Source organism: Capra hircus, chromosome 6 (assembly GCF_001704415.2).
Source record: "Capra hircus breed San Clemente chromosome 6, ASM170441v1, whole genome shotgun sequence".
NCBI lineage: Eukaryota > Metazoa > Chordata > Mammalia > Artiodactyla > Bovidae > Capra > Capra hircus.
The window spans coordinates 86444108-86461115 of NC_030813.1; positions in this window are offsets into that span (position 1 = coordinate 86444108).

Consider the following 17008-nt stretch of genomic DNA (forward strand, 5'->3'; position numbering starts at 1 on the left):
ATCCACCTCCTAGAGTAATGAAAATAAAAACAAAAATAAACAAATGGAACCTAATTAAATTAAAAAGTTTTACAAAGCAAAAGAACTCATAAAAAAATGAAGACATTCCACAAGAAGAGAGAAAATATTGCAAACAAAGCAACCAAAAAGAGATTAATCTCCAAAATACATAAACAGCTCAGTATCAAAAAACAAGCTACCCAATCAAAAAACGGGTAGAAGATCTAAGTAGACATTTCTCCAAAGACATACAGATGTTCAAACAGCATGTGAAAAGATTCTCAGCATTGCTAATCATTAGATAAATGCAAATCAAAATTACAATGAGGTATCACCTCACACCAGTCAGAATTGCCATCACCAAAATGTCTACAAATAATAACGTGCTGGAAAGGATGTGGAGAAAAGGGAACCCTCCTATGTTGTTGGTGGGAATGTAAATTGGTACAGCCACTATGGAGAACAGTATGGAGGTTGCTTAAAAAACTAAAACTAGAACTACTATATTATCTGGCAATCCTATTCCTGGGCATATATCTGGAAAAGACCATAATCCTAAAAGATGCATGCACCCAGTATTCACTGCAGCACTATTTACAATAGCAAGACATCGGAGCAATTCAAATGTCCATAAACAGATAAAAGAGAGGTGGTATATATAAACAATAGAATACTACTCAGCCATAAAAAGAATGAAATAATGCCATTTGCAACAACATGGACAGACCTAGAAATTATCATATTAAGTGAAGTCAGACAGAAAGACAAATATATGATATCACTTACATGTGGAACCTTTTTAAAAAATGATACAAATGTTTGACAGAAAACAACAAAATTCCATAAAGCAATTACCCTTCAATTAAAAAATAAAAAAATTTAAAGATACAAATGAACTTATTTACTAGACAGAAATAGACTCACATAAAAAAAAAACTTATGGTTACTAAAGGGGATAATGAGGGGGGACAAATTAGGAGTTTGGGATTAACATATATATACTACTATATATAAAATAGATAAACAACAAGGACCTACTGTATAGCACAAGGAACTATACTCAAAAGCTTGTAATAACTTATAATGGAAAAGAATCTGAAAAAGAATGTATGTATCTATAGATAAAAATATATGGATATATATAAATAGCTGAATCACTTTGCTGTACACATGAAACTAATACAACACTGTAAATTAACTATACTTCAATTTTTTTAATTAAGAAAATAAAAAGCTTTAAAGTACCCACTGTTTAAACTTTTGCTCCACACACCTAAAAGGCAAAATTTAATCAGATTTAAATTTATAACCCAGATTACTGCAGTTCATTTAGAGTGGGATAGAGCAGGAAGGATTAATATGAACCACAGTAGAGCGCCCACATAGGAATGCTATGAATAGGTTCAACAAAAGTTTTCCTTATATTTGCATCAGCCCCATCAGTATGAAAAAAAAACCTAAATATACAACCACAAAATATATTCCATGTTATGTTTTCCAAGTGGTTAAAATTTTACTGGTGGCTAAAGATTTATTAGCCACAACATTTCAGATTTGCAGAGCAGAATAATATACTATGAATTGTTATGGTTTTCATAGCCAAATGAAAGTAAATTAGGATTCAACTTTCCAAAAGTGAATACTTTGTCATTAGTCTCATATGGTACTAATTAAAAATGTGTATCAAAGATTTCCTAGATAATTCTCTGTCAAGAAAATTTCTGAGCCTCATTTTTGCTATCAGTAAAATATGTTAATATGATGATTAAAGTACATAAAAGTGATCTGTGAACTCCAAACTACTGTAGAAATTAATTTTGTTTACATTCAGTATGCTTCAAACCCATTAGATTACCTGTCCTTTCAGCCCCACATCTTCTCCCTATTCTTCTTCAGTGTACTTTAATTATTAGTGTAGGTATATGATTGCCAGCTAAACCATCAAGATCAGATGTCCTTCTGGGCATGCTACTCTTGGGGAAACCTGAAAACTTCCCAAGGCTATAGGTAAACAGATGAACTTAAGGGCTCAGTTTCCACTTTGACCTCCCACGTGTGGAATTGACTGAAACAGATCTGCCTGAGAACATGTTCTTTTCTTCCTCTCCTTTCATTGTCACTCCTTTCCCACATTGCAGAAGAAAACCCATGTCTCATCTATCACTGATCTCACTGTGGAAAACTGCTCTGTTATAGAAAACCTCCAAGACACAAAACAAAGAATTTCGAATACTGGAGCTGGTGCTGAGAATGACAGTGGCCTTTTACAATTCAGGTAGTTTCCTATTCTTAGCTTTCAATAAAATTAAATAAGGACCTATTGGGACATGACTTTGATCATGAAAATGTTTTTGATGGTAGAAATTAAAACTACAAAAGTTTAAGTGCTTAGTTATTAATTCATTTTAAAATATCATTAACATGTAAATTATGTGTTAATACAAATAACATCCTTTTTAAATTAAAAATAACTTTTTAATTTGATGAGAATGCTCAATTTAATTAACAACATTTAGTGAGAAGAATGGTTTTATCTTTGAACTCTCTTTCATGTCTGACTTAATAAGAGATATTAGGATTCTCTTATCAGCTTCTTTTTTTTCTTTATTTATTTTAATTGGAGGCTAATTACTTTACAATATTGTAGTGGTTTTGCCATACGTTGACATGAATCAGCCATGGGTGTACATGTGTTCCCCATCGTGAGCCCCCCTCCCACCTCCCTCCCCATCCCATCCCTTGGGTCATCCCAGTGCACCAGCCCTGAGAACCTGTCTCATGCACTGAACCTGGACTGGAAATCTGTTTCACATATGATATTTTACATGTTTCAATGCTATTCTCTCAAATCATCCCACCCTCACTTTCTCCCACAGAGTCCAAAGACCGTTCTACACATCTATGTCTCTTTTGCTGTCTCGCATACAGGGTTATCATTACCATCTTTCTAAATTCCATATATATGCATTAGTGTACTGTATTGGTGTTTTTCTTTCTGACTTATTTCACTCTGTATAATAGGCTCCAGTTTCATCCACCTCATTAAAACTGATTCAAATGTATTCTTTCTAATACATCTGAGTACTATTCCATTGTGTATATGGAATTTCTTATCCATTTGTCTGCTGATGGACATCTAGGTTGCTTCCACGTCCTGGCTATTATAAACAGTGCTGCGATGAACATTGGGGTACACGTGTCTCTTTCAATTTTGGTTTCCTCGGTGCATATGCCCAGCAGTGGGATTGCTGGGTCATAAGGCAGTTCTATTTCCAGTTTTTTAAGGAATCTCCGCACTGTTCTCCATAGTGGCTGTACTAGCTTGCATTCCCACCAACAGTGTAAGAGGGTTCCCTTTTCTCCACACCCTCTGAGAAGAATGATTTTATCTTTGAACTCTCTTTCATGTCTGACTTAATAAGAGATATTAAGTTTCTCTTACCTGCTTCTGCATTCAATCCTCACCTGTCACAATATTACATATATAGCTGCTGGAAAATTCTACTACATACTCTTCACAGGATGAGAATGAAAAAGGAAAATAAAATCTTTATATTATTATAAAAATAATTTTACCTCACTGACCTGTCAGAACCATCTCAGGAACCCCCAAGAATCCTCACCAAATTCTGAGAATAACTGTGGATGATGTTGCATTCATAGTCTTAATCCTCTCCCTGGTTACATATTGAAAATGGTGCCATGTGTGGATGACTTTACACACAGACATTCTCATTGCTTATTTTACTGATAGTTTGTGCCCTACAAAAACAATAACTCTGCTAAAAAAATCAATTTTGTTCAATTTCCACCAAAAAAGAAAAAAGCTATGATACATGTATAGTTTTATGTGCTATAATATCAAATATATTCCTAGCAGAAAAGAGCTTCCCTTTTTAAAGGAGGCATTGGTGAAAACTGAAACCTCTGCTTCTGATTTTACTATCTGGTTGGTAGAATTTTACACAGACTAGCTTCTGGCTTCAAACATTACAAATCTTTTTCCTCTTTCATCACTCCTACTTCTGCTGCCAAGCACAAGACACGTTCATATAGCAATGCCAACTTTCACCTTTCACTTTGGTGTCCCTACACTTGGTACATTGAGGCAGTGGTGGGCAGGAGTATTCCCAAAGACATTTTTCAAATGAAACAACCAAAGCAACTTTTTCACAAGCTACATACATGTACCCTACTGAATCCAAATTCAGTGTCTCCACATTTAAACCTTTCTGAAGCAGATCTCAAAAATGCGTGTGATTATCCCAACATCACTGACACAACATATGTATGGTGAAAGAAAAGTCAACGTGGAGAGAAACAGATGTCTTCACTGGTTATGGCTTAAATATGTTACATTTGCAAGAGCTACAAACATAAGGCCCTGTGAACACACTGCTAGCATCCTCTTAGGCCCCTGAAAGGAGCCTGTAAGTGAAAGGCACTGTAGCTTAAACTTAAATTTTATTAACTTTATAATTAATCTGTCTTTGCCCCACTACTTTTCTCAGTTGTGTTTGCCCTTCCTTCCCCTATATTGTGTATTATCTTTTGCAATAATCCTATTTATGTCCTTACTAGAAAGCAAAAAGTTCATAATATCACCTCCCTTGTTCTAGGTGACAAGTTCTGCTTGGAGTACAAAGCAAAGGGAAACATTATATACTGAGCATTCTATGTAAGAAGTGCAAAATATTTTTGGAAAATTGAACTCTAATTTACTCATGGTAAGGTAAATGGATACCAAAATCCAGAGAGAAGGGCCCTCCAATAGAAATACAACATGATTCACATATGTAATTTAAAATTTTCTGGTAGCTGCATGAAAAAGATTAAAATAAGAAGGTGACGTTAATTTTAATAATATATTTTATTTAACCTAATATGTATGTATTATAGCTTGACATGCATACAATCAAAAAATTAATGATGTATGTTGCTTTTTTTTTTTTGGTTACTAAATCTTTGGGATTAGATATGTATTTCCATTTGCCTCTCAATTTTAACTAGCCACTTTTCAAGTGCTTAAAAACCACATTTGGCTAGTGGCTACCATATTGAACAGTTCAGGTCTAAATATAATGGAAGAAGCAGCACAGAGTTAAAAGTAACACCGCTGTTGAAAAACAGAGAATCTAAAGCTTGGTATAAGTAACATTTCCAATGTCACCTAGGAGCTACGATTTGGTGGAGATAAGATTGGAACATGGGTTTGCATTACAAGTTATAAAGTTAAAAGAAACCCTTCTAAATTACCGAAAATAAAAATCAAATTTAATCAAAAGTGTTACAGAAAAGACAAGATCATAAAATAATAATATAAAATCATGGTCATACGAAGAGAGAGAAAAGAATCTAGACACTGACTTTTCACAAAAGTTAAATCAAAATGGCTCATAGACCTAAATGTAAAATGCAAAAGTAAAGATTCCTAGAATATACAAAAGAATACCACCTAGATGACTTTAGATTTGGTGATAACTAAATATAATATCAAAAGTACTCTCCTTGAAAGAAAAGGCAGTAAGATAGACTTTCATTAAAATTAAATTTTTCTGCTCTATCAAAGCTAGAGTTAAGAGAGTAAAATGACAAGACACAGACTGGGAGAAAATCTCAGCAAAATGTATATCTGATAAAGGACTGGTCTCCAAAATGTACAAAGAATTCATAAAATTCAACAATAAGAAAATAACCCATTTTTTTGATGTCAGAAGATCTAAACTGACATCCTCCCCCCACCAAAAAGAAAGGCATAAAGATGGCAGTTATTTGGAATACGGGCAAAAATATTCAACCCCTTATGCCAGCATGAAATTGCAAACTCAGAAACAATGAAATGCTGAACACCTATTAGAAAGGTTAAAACCTGCACATTGGTAAAAGTAATTGCTGCTAAGAATGTGGAGCAACAGGAATTCTCACCCATTGCTGGTAGAAGTGCAAAATGCCATATCCACTTTGGAAGACAGTTTGACAGTTTCTTACAAAACTTAAAATACTTCAGCCATGTGATCCGGCAGTTGCACTCCGTAGTATTTACCCAAATGAGTTGAAAACATATACATTCACATAAGAATCTGCATACAAGTGTCTACAGCAGTTTTACTCGTAATTACCAAAGTTGGAAGCAAACAAGATGTTCTTCAGTACATGAATGGATAACCAAACTGTGGTACAACATACAACAAAATAATTAATATTCTGCTATCAAGTCATAGAAAGTCAGGAAGTAGTCTTAAACACATACTGCTAAGCAAAAGGAGCCAGTCTGCAGAGGATATGCACTGTACGATTCCAGCTGGACGACATTTCTGAAAAGGCAAAACTGTGGCGACAATAACATGATCAGTGACTGCCACATTTTTGGAAGGAGGGAGGAACAGATGAAGCAGGGGAGGTTTTTAGGGCAATGAAACTATTGTGTATGAAACTGAGGGTGGATACACATCATCATTTGTCAAGACCGATATTATACACAACATAAAGGATAAACCCTAATGTAACTATGAGATTTAGTTAACAAAAATGTTTCATTATTGGATCATCAATTGTAACAAATAAACCACACTAGTACAAGCTGTTAACAATAAAATTAACTGTGGGGGAGAGAAAAGGGAATAAAAGGGAACTTTCTGTACTTTTATGCTCAATTTTTCTGTAAACCTAAACCTTATATTTTAAGTCTATTAATTTTTAAATATATCTCCAAAATTACTGGCTAGTATTTTAAAATATTAGCCCACAATATTTGCAAATTGGCAGTTTGCTAGAAATGACTGAGATAGAAAATATCGCCCTCTAGTGGCTCTGAGAAAGAAAAACTACAACTGTAATGAACCAGCTAGTACTCTTGCCTGGAAAATCCCATGGATGGAGGAGCCTGGTAGGCTGCAGTCCATGGGGTCGCACGACTCAGCGACTTCACTTTCACTTTTCACTTTCATGCATTGGAGAAGGACATGGCAACCCACTCCAGTGTTCTTGCCTGGAGAATCCCAGGGACGAGGGAGCCTGGTGGGCTGCTGTCTATGGGGTCACACAGAGTCGGACACGACTGCAGCGACTTAGCAGCAGCAGCAGAGCCAAGGAAAAGTCAGCAACAGCCCCTTTCGTGGGAGAAGGTAGTTCTAAAAACAAATTAAGTCTCAAATATGATGGCCATCCATAAATCCAAGTAATAGCTCAAGTAGTCAGGAAGAAGGGTGACTAAGGACAATTTAAGAAAAATCAGACAGTGAGTAAATATATAAGGGATTGATGCCTTGTAATAACCACGTGAGTGACTCGGAAGGAAGGAAACCAAATTCTATAAATCCTTCAACTGGCTAAGTATCCCTAGGGTAGGAAAACCTCTGCAGACCGGAAGAATGTCATACTAAAAGGGCCATAAAAATGCATGCCTGCGAAACAACTAAGCCCTTGTGCCACAACTTTTGAGCCACTGCTCTAGAGCCCTGGGGCCGCAATCACTGAAGAAAGCATGCCCTGGAGCCTGTGCTCCACAAGAGAAGCAGCAGAGAGGCATGCACAGAACTAGAGGGTAGCCCCTACTCACTGCAACTAGCCCTTGCAGCAACAAAGACCAAGCACAGCCGAAAAATTAACTAATTTAAAAAATAAAATTTTTTTTTAATGCAGGCCTATCCTCCTAGTAAAATACTGGCTGCTGCTGCTGCTGCTAAGTCGCTTGTGTCCGACTCTGTGTGACCCCATAGATGGCAGCCCACCAGGCTCCCCCGTCCCTGGGATTCTCCAGGCAAGAACACTGGAGTGGGTTGCCATTTCCTTCAATGCATCAAAGTGAAAAGTGAAAGTGAAGTCGCTCAGTCGTGTCCGACTCTTAGAGACCCCATGGACTGCAGCCTACCAGGCTCCTCCGCCCATGAGATTTTCCAAGCAAGAGTACTGGAGTGGGGTGGTGCCATTGCCTTCGCCGAAAATATTGGCAGACCAGACCAAAAGACATCTAATCAAAGAGGTAAGAAGCCACATTCAGGAAACTCAAGGAGACTAAGCAAAAACAAACAGAATTTTTAATTATTAATATAATTAAAACTTCACATTTGTTAAACCAAAACAGATAACTATATACCCAACATGAAATAGGTTCCAATAGATTATAGATGAATACATAGACCAAATAATTGCAACAGTTTTTCACTTTAGAGTAAAATTTAAAAGAATAACTAATTTGAATTAAACTTCCTTTACCTTTAAACTACAAGAAGACATTACATATAAGAACATCTCAACAAGTAGTATACTTATATCCCTTATACTATCTACTAAATATTTTTAGAATCCAAAGATCCTACCATTTTATTTCAGTGTCCCTATGTAACTGAAAATAGAACAATTTGAGAAGTCATAGACTAGAAGTCCTGGAAAGAAAATAGCACATATATGACCACTTTTGAGCAGATAAACACATTGCCCTCCTACTACCACCCAGGTAGAGTCCACTGGCGTTGTGGACATACTTATGTTGCAAATTGCATCTTCAGTGTTTGACTGCAACTTCCTGGATACCAATACATATTGCTAAGGATGTTTACAGTCATCTTACATTCTAAACTTTGGACCTATGAGTTCATGAGTTCTTTCTCCAGCTGTATCTAACCTGCTGCTATACTGATCCATTGGTTCTCTTAATTTTATTTACATTGTTAGTTCCAGAATTTCTATTTGGCTCTTTTTGAAATCTGCTACCTTATATTATTTAGTTTCCTGTTCCCTGTCAAAGTTTTCAAGCTTTGCTTTTATCTCTTTGCATATAGTCTTAGTTTTTTCAAAGCAATGTATAATTCAATCCCTGGTTGGGGAACTAAAATCCTGCCAGCTGCACAGCAGGATTGATTAATTAATTTTTTAAAAATAAAAAGCAAAGCACATTATCATACCTGGTCTACAAAAAAATACCCACTATTCTTTGGAGCTGGTGGAGTTTGTCAGCCAGTCACCAGCTGATTATCCTGACTCTGTTTTTTAAAGTAGAAGCAAATGAAAAAAAATGTTTAACTTTTTATAAGTATATGAAAATTTACAAGAAAGAAAAGTAGTCACTCAAACTCCATCATCCATATTTTGTGAACATTAACACTTTGATAAATACTTTCTAGTCACTTTTTTCTGTGAATATTTTATGTATTTTTTGACAAAGTTCAGTTTATTCTGCAGCAGTATATACTGTTATGTAACATATTTTTTCCACTTAATTATTATATATACCATAAGTATTTTCTGCTGTAATTTTGCTAAAACAATTTCAGTCTCTAAGTTATCTTCTATTTTGTCAATTAATCATAATTTATACAACCAATTTCCTAATATTTGAAAGGGAGTTTATACAGTAAGAAATCTTTAATGATCTCTGTTGAGCTGTCTGTGTGATAAGTGAGGCTGCAACTTCATGGCAAATAGATGGGGAAAAAATGGAAACAGTGACGTTCTTTATTTTATTGGGCTCCAAAATCACTGAGGACAGTGACTGCAGCCATGAAACTAACAGACGCTTGCTCCTTGGAAGAAAAGCTACGACAAACCTAGACAGCATATTAAAAAGCAGAGACATCACTTTGCCAACAAAGGTCCATATGGTCAAAGCTATGGTTTTTCTAGTAGTCATGTATGGATGTGAGAGTTGGACCATAAAGAAGGTTGAGTGCCAAAAAACTGATGCTTTCACACTGTGGTACTAGAGAAGACTCTTGAGAATCTTTGGACAGCAAGGAAATCAAATCAATCAATCCTAAAGGAAATCAATCCTGAATATTCACTGGAAGGACTAATGCTGAAGTACCCGTACTTTGGCCACCTGATGCAAAGAGCCGATTCATTGGAAAAAACACTGATGCTGGGAAAGATTGAAAGCAGGAGGAGAAGGGGATGACAGAGGATGAGATGGTTGGATGGCTTCGCCAATTCAATGGATATGAGTTTGAGCAAACTTCGGAAGATAGTGAAGGACAGGGAAGCCTGGCGTGCTGCAGGCCATGGGGTTGCAGAGTTGGACACAACTGAGCAACTGAACAACAACAAATCATGGGGAGATTCTTTTCTTCCTTCTCCCTACCTGAAAATGAGTGTCAGTGAGATGATTTGGTATGTTTTCTTTCATCCCTCCCATCATAGTGACATGGCTACCAAGGGTAAGAGAACAGGGGAAACATTCAGTAGAGAAGAAAAAGTAAGTATAGGAAGGGAAGAGAGATTTTCTTGGGATAATACCAAATGTAACCCAGTTAAAAGGTGGTGCATCTTGGCAGTGTCGAAGATATGAACTTGCTGGTAGACGCTCCACCCATGAAATGAGACCCCCCTCAATGAACCGCATCCAGTAGAGAATGAACTGGCTTTTGAAATCTTGTAGGAGAAAGAGTGGGGCCTCTTAGAAAAGGAACCTAGAGGCCATGGAAAAGATTTAAGTCCCAAGAGAAGGGCTTGGGTTTTTTTTCCTACAGAATATAAAGTAGTATAGAAGTATAAGCTGTTACTTCCATGAGAGATGAAGGGTCTGTCATCTGTGAATAACTAATGAGGATAACTGAATCCTTGGTACCTGTGGAGTTGTGTGGGTTGAAGGACTTGTCTCTGCCCTGAAAAACTGTTCTGTACATTCTATGGGCACTGTGTATGCTTGATCAGCTGATGTATGAATGCTTAATAATGCAGTGCTCTCCTCATCCTCCTCCACTCCAAGGGATATAGTTGTGGGGTTACAATGAGGGGAAAATCCATGTACTATAATAACTGTAGACATATTTATTTAATCACTGTTCAAATCAGACTTTGTGTCAGCAAGCTTCTCACGGTTAATTGTCAATCATTTAACTACTCCACACCCCGTCTGTCCCACACACTGTAATTGTAGTCTGATTTGCTTTTCAAAGTAATGTCTCACCAGGCTAATTGAAGCTAGCTGCAGTAACACAATCTCCAGAAACTTGCTTAGAAAAGCTTTCCCTCATGCCAAGCAAGTGGCTACTAGATGAGTCTGCTGAGAGTTCTGAGCTTGCATTCTCATATCTGATTAAATCTTGGTCTCTGAACCACTATAATAAAATGCACATTTAATTTTTGCTTAATGTTCACAAGTTATTCTAAGTGCTTTAAAGAAGCCAAACTGGGGACATACTGTAGGGTCGATAGTACACACAACATACTCAAAATGAAATCATCTTCCTTTGTGTTCCTCTTCTTGCATCCTCTATTTTTGTCAGTAGTCCCACCATATTCCACACACCAAAGTTCATAATCATCATAACACTTTACGTTACCTCTTCTCCTGCCCATTACATCCAATCAGATGCCAATCCTCTCCATGGCTGCTTTTCAATCCCCTTGTAAAATTGTAAAAAAAGATTTAGTGAAAGTATATATTTAGAAAATAATTGGCTGCCGGGGTCCAGCCCCGGTGGATCCAGGGTGATTCGAAGGTGGGGACGGAGTCGGCGTCTTTGGAAAAATACATATTTATCACAGATATAGAGAGATTAGAAATGGATAGTGTAGTAGGAAGATTAGTGGAGAAAAAGAGGCTGAATAACTTGGATTACGTGGAATAGCATCCATGCTCCAGATGGGAATTCAGCCAGAAAAACGGGAGCAAGAAAGAAGCGACATGGGGGAATCAGTCTTTCCGGAAACTGATCCGATTTCTTTATTTTGGGGTTTGCTTATATACCTTTTGTTACACATAGGGATGAATACAGAGTCACGCGGGGGTCAGCAGTCCTGACCTTTATCAAAATCAGGTGCTTCATATAAATGTAAAAAAAAGGTCTTAGGGATATTACATCATCTTCTGGCCATGAGTGAGACCTGCTGACATTTTATGATCTTTTCTTTCTGATAACCAAAAAACATTTTTTCCAAGTGTGTTTTTTCTTAAACCAGGCACCACCCTCCAAATAAAGTTGCATTCCTATAGGGTGAGGGTGTAGTGAGTTACAATCAAGAAAGGAATTTATTTAACCCAAGGTTAACATGATTAGTCTTAAAGGTTAATACTTATTTCTCCTATATGCTTAAAGGTTAATACTTATTTCTTCCTATATGCTAGTTATATTCATTATAAGGGTAGGGAACATGGAGATTTAGCAGCAAACATCAGCCCAACAAATGAAAATCCTTTCACCAATGCTCCCCTTAAGATCTATTTAGTCTTAAGATATGATAAAGTTACATTTTTACATAGCAAGGACACAGTGATTTATAACAAAGTACAGTGATCTATTACAAAAGAGAAAATCCATTAACTCAAAAAGTCTAGTATTGCTAACATCAAAAACTACCATATTTCCTTTTCTATAGTCCAAATATATTGATTAATATATTCCCAGGTGCCTAAGGATATGGAGGCCTGGCGGCAATCATTGACTCAACAAGAAGAAAAAGCCCTATGCTAATTAAGACTCTCAAAATACTCCAAAACTCTCTGTGCTGTTTATGTTTGAGAGGTAGTAAACAATCATGTGGGTAGAGGCAGGAGTATGGATAATCCTGTCACACAAGCTAGTCTGTCAGCAGAGAGGTTTGACCTGAGACATCCTTGTCCCACCCAGAGCAGGGAATTAGCAGCAATTATTGACACAACAAATGAAAAACCCTTCACCAATATAATTCCTAACCAACCCATTATACTAATAATTTCTAATTCCCCAAAAGAATTTGCCTTTAGTAAGTCTAAAACATCTCGTGCCTCTCAGATTGGGAGGCTATAAACAATCACATGTGGCTGGACAAATCTATACAGGCGGGCTAGATAACCTTCAGAGCAGTCTGTAAGCTGAAACAGTCTTGTCACGCCCAAGAATTTTTATTGCCTTGGAACTGCACGTTTACTCCTTCTCCGAGAGAAACGGTTATGGGGGAGAGCCCCCCGTAAAGTCAGAGGTGTAGGTGAGAGCATAAAACAGACTCTGGTTTTGGGGTTAGATGCTCGGGAACAGGGGGTTTCCTGAGGCTTGATCACGCCTTTGCGTATGCCAAGCCTCCTTCCTCATGACCTTTGCCATGGGCGGAGTTCCTCACGCTGGCCCCCGGCAATTGGCAAATTCTTTAGCATATTTTAAGAATGCAATAAAGGCTGGGTGTTATTATTATTATCATAAGCATTACCCTGAGTATGACCCTGTTTTCTGACCTGTAAAGATAAGATAAGACTCTTGAGAGTCCCTTGGACAGTAGGGAGATCAAACAAGTCAATCCTAAAGGAAATCAACCATGAATATTCACTGGGGGACTGATGCTGAAGCTGAAGCTCCAATACTTTGGCCACCTAATGGGAAGAGCCAACTCATTCGAAAAGACCCCAGTGCTGGCAAAGATTGAGATCAGGAGAAGGGGGTTACAGAGGATGAGATGGTTGGATGGCATGATCGACTCAATGAACATGAGTTTGAGCAAACTTCAGGAGATAGTGAAGGACAGGGAAGCCTGCCGTGCTGTAGTCCAAGGGGTTGCAAAGAGTTGGACACGACTGAGTGAGTGAACAACAGCAACAAGGACAAGAGAATTTGACTTTCCACTTTCACTTTTAGAGAGTGTAAGAAAGTTTCAGGAAGGTAGAGAAGAGTACCAGCCAATAACTGGCTCTGTATCCTTAGAACTTAATGAATATCCCAGAGTCTATATTTTGAAATCCCAATACAAGGCTGCTGACAATAAGTAGCCTATCTCATAAGGTTGGTGAGCTTGAGATGAAAAATAAATTTAAAACTCCTTTGCAAGATATAAAGTAATATACAAACACATACTGTTATTTCCACCCTCTTTTTTAATTACAAAGTGAAAATAAGCAGGCTGGGAAACATGATGACCGAGATTTTAAAACTCTACTGATTGTGAAGAGAAGGTTCAGAACTGTCTATGATTCTGTATAATATGTAATTTTCATCTCACACGGGCAATGCTTTGCAGAAAGACCTTCTGACAGTGAAGGAGTGGCTCTGTAGAGCCAATACTTTTATATTCTGGAATGAAATGGTCACTCTTTATGAAAGGAAAACCTAACTTCATTTATTTTTTTAATTTCTTATTTTTCATGAAGCTGGTTAGGATTGCAGTCCTATGCTGAGGACTGAATCAAGATAAAGAGGCATAGTTAAACTTTTTACTTTAGTATAAAAAGGTTGTTTCAGCCTTTTTATAAAATTATGTTTTCTCATAATTGGATTGAAGTTATAAATTTTGAGGAAGAATACCATAGAGGTGAACATGCCCATCCTGAGGAAGTAAATGGTGTCAGTATGTTTTATGTGATACTTAAGTGGTACCTGCTAGATTTTTTCACTATAAAATTTACTGTTTTTCTTTGGACAAAATAAGCATTTGGGGGGGGAGATAATTTTGGGCTATGCAAATATTTTGTTTCTCCTTAAAGTTCTGACCAAAATTTTAACATTCATCTTTGGCTCTTGCCTGCAAAAATGATTCCTACCCCATTCTGGTGGTACTTTTCTATTTCCCTCATTCCTTCTACATTTATTAATTGGAATTCTTATGTAAGGAAAAGTTGTCCCCCTCTCCCCAAAATAAACTTTATTTGCTTTGTCACCAAAACAATCACTGTTCAACTCTGCATGATTTATGATCCAAATGTCCTGACTTCCTTACAGAGTTATCAAGGGAACTGAAAAAGATAGAACACGTACAGGGTAAGCATTCAATGAATGTACATCCCATTCCTTCCACTACCCACTGTCTAATATCCAGACGAGTCCAATGTCTGAGCCCTATAGTTAGCACTCAATCAACCATAATCGATGAAACTTTTTATCATTAGTTAATTTTGCGTACATGTGACTACACCAAATAGACTGTAATGCCCCCAAGATGAGCAAACAGACTTCCTATGGTTACATGGATTCACAGCACTGGTACACTGTACTATACAGAGACAGTCAGAAAATGTACTGAGTGAATGAATGGATATTTGATAAATGCTAAGAAAAGAGAGATATATGCTAAGAGTCCTACTTAAGGATCAGTTTAAATGTTTTCCTTTGTTCAAACCATTCTCCCCTATCGCCCTTTCATGTCACTTGCTTCTAGATAGATTTAAACTTCAACGTCAATAGATCTCTTTTTCATAGTTCATTCATGTTCCTTTTTAAATCCATCAGGTTTTTTGAATCTTCAAAACAACTCAGAAAATAGCCCTAATTTTAAAACAGGCAAAGGATGGAAACGGACAATTCAAAAAGAGCCAAAAATGCACAATAAACATTTGGAAGAGAAAGTTTAAATTTAAAAGTTGAACCTCTGCAAGTTCAAACTTTGAGAAATGTTCAAAACACCGGAGGATCTTATTAAAATTTAGATCCTGATTCAATGAGGCAAAGAAAGGATCATTTCTGCATTTATTATTATGAGTCTGCATTTCTCATAATCTCCAAGCAATGATAATGTTGCTGAGCTTGAGGGCCACACTTTGAGCACTCACACAAACTGTAACCATAATGATGAGGGCTGAAAACAGCTGTGTGCTGTATGTAACTCATTCTGCTGTAGATCAGTAGAACCTTTTGGAAAGTTGTTTGTCTTTTTAAGGTAGATTTTATTGAATAGATACAATTGTGATTTTAAGAGTAATTAATGAAACATTATGTGTTAAAAATATAACAGGAAAATGCTTACAATATAACGCCAATTGTTTTAGCTTTATTAAAGTATAGTTGACATATAAAATTGCAAGATAATTAAAATGTATGTTGTGGTGATTTGGTAGACATATATATTATGAAAAGACTTCTCCATCTAGTTAACTAACACATCCTTTTTCTTTTTTTTTTTTAAGAAAACTTAAGTTCTACTCTGTTAGCAAATTTCAGTACAGTCTTACCAACTACAGTTATCATCCTATATTTTAGATACTCAGATTTTATTCATCTTATAATTAAAAGTTTGTACTCTTTTTCTAGCCTCTCCCACTGTACCCCAACAGCCCCCAACCCCTGACAACAACTTCTCTACTCTATAAGTCTGACTTATTTTTAAGATTCCACATATAAGTGACACCATGCAGTATTTCTTTCTCTCTCTTAGTTATTTTACTTAGCATAAATAATGCTCTCGAATTCCATCTATGTTGACACAAATGGCAAAATTTCCTCCTTTCTAGTGATTTAATAGCATTTTACCACACATTATATACACAATAATGTGTGTATGTGTGTGTGTGTGTCTATATATAGCATGTATACACATGTATCTTCATCTTTCTGTTAATGGATAACATAATGTTAAATTTAAAAATAATGCAAATTATACAAATAGTATAAGTTTGATTATTGATCAAATCAAAAGTTTAATTATTTAGTGCCTATATGTGCCAAGCACCATTCTAATAAGTGCTTGGAATAATTTAGTAAATAATGCCAAAATCCCTTTCCTTGAGTTATTTGCATCCTATATATCATGCATTTAAAAACAAAAATAGATACAGTCAAATGTGAGTCAAAGTTAGTTCTGAGCAGTCTTTATTTTCTTCTTTAAACGTTTTGGTTGATCCATGTTTCAAAGTCATATAGAAATAGATATTTTCTTCATAAATATTATCAACATAGTATCAAAATTAGTTAACATTCTGCAAGTAGTCTTTTCTAGAAAGACTTAAGCCATCTTGGCAATTTCAAATATATCTGTTTCTTTTTGGCTAGAAATATCTTTCTGATGCTGGAAAGATTGAAAGTAAAAGTGAAGTCGCTCAGTCGTGTCCGACTCTTTGCAACCCCGTGGACTGTAGCCTACCAGGCTTCTGTGTAGCCCACCAGGCTCCCTCGTCCATGGGATTCTCCAGGCAAGAATGCTGGAGTGGGTTGCCATTTTCTTCTCCAGGGGATCTTCCCGATCCAGGAATCGAACCCAGGTCTCCCGCATTGCGGGCAGACACTTTAACCTGGATGACAGAGGATGAGACGGTTGGATGGCATCAAACTGAATGGACATGCGTTTGAGCAAGCTCCAGCAGATGGTGAAGGACAGGGACGACTGGCATGCTGCT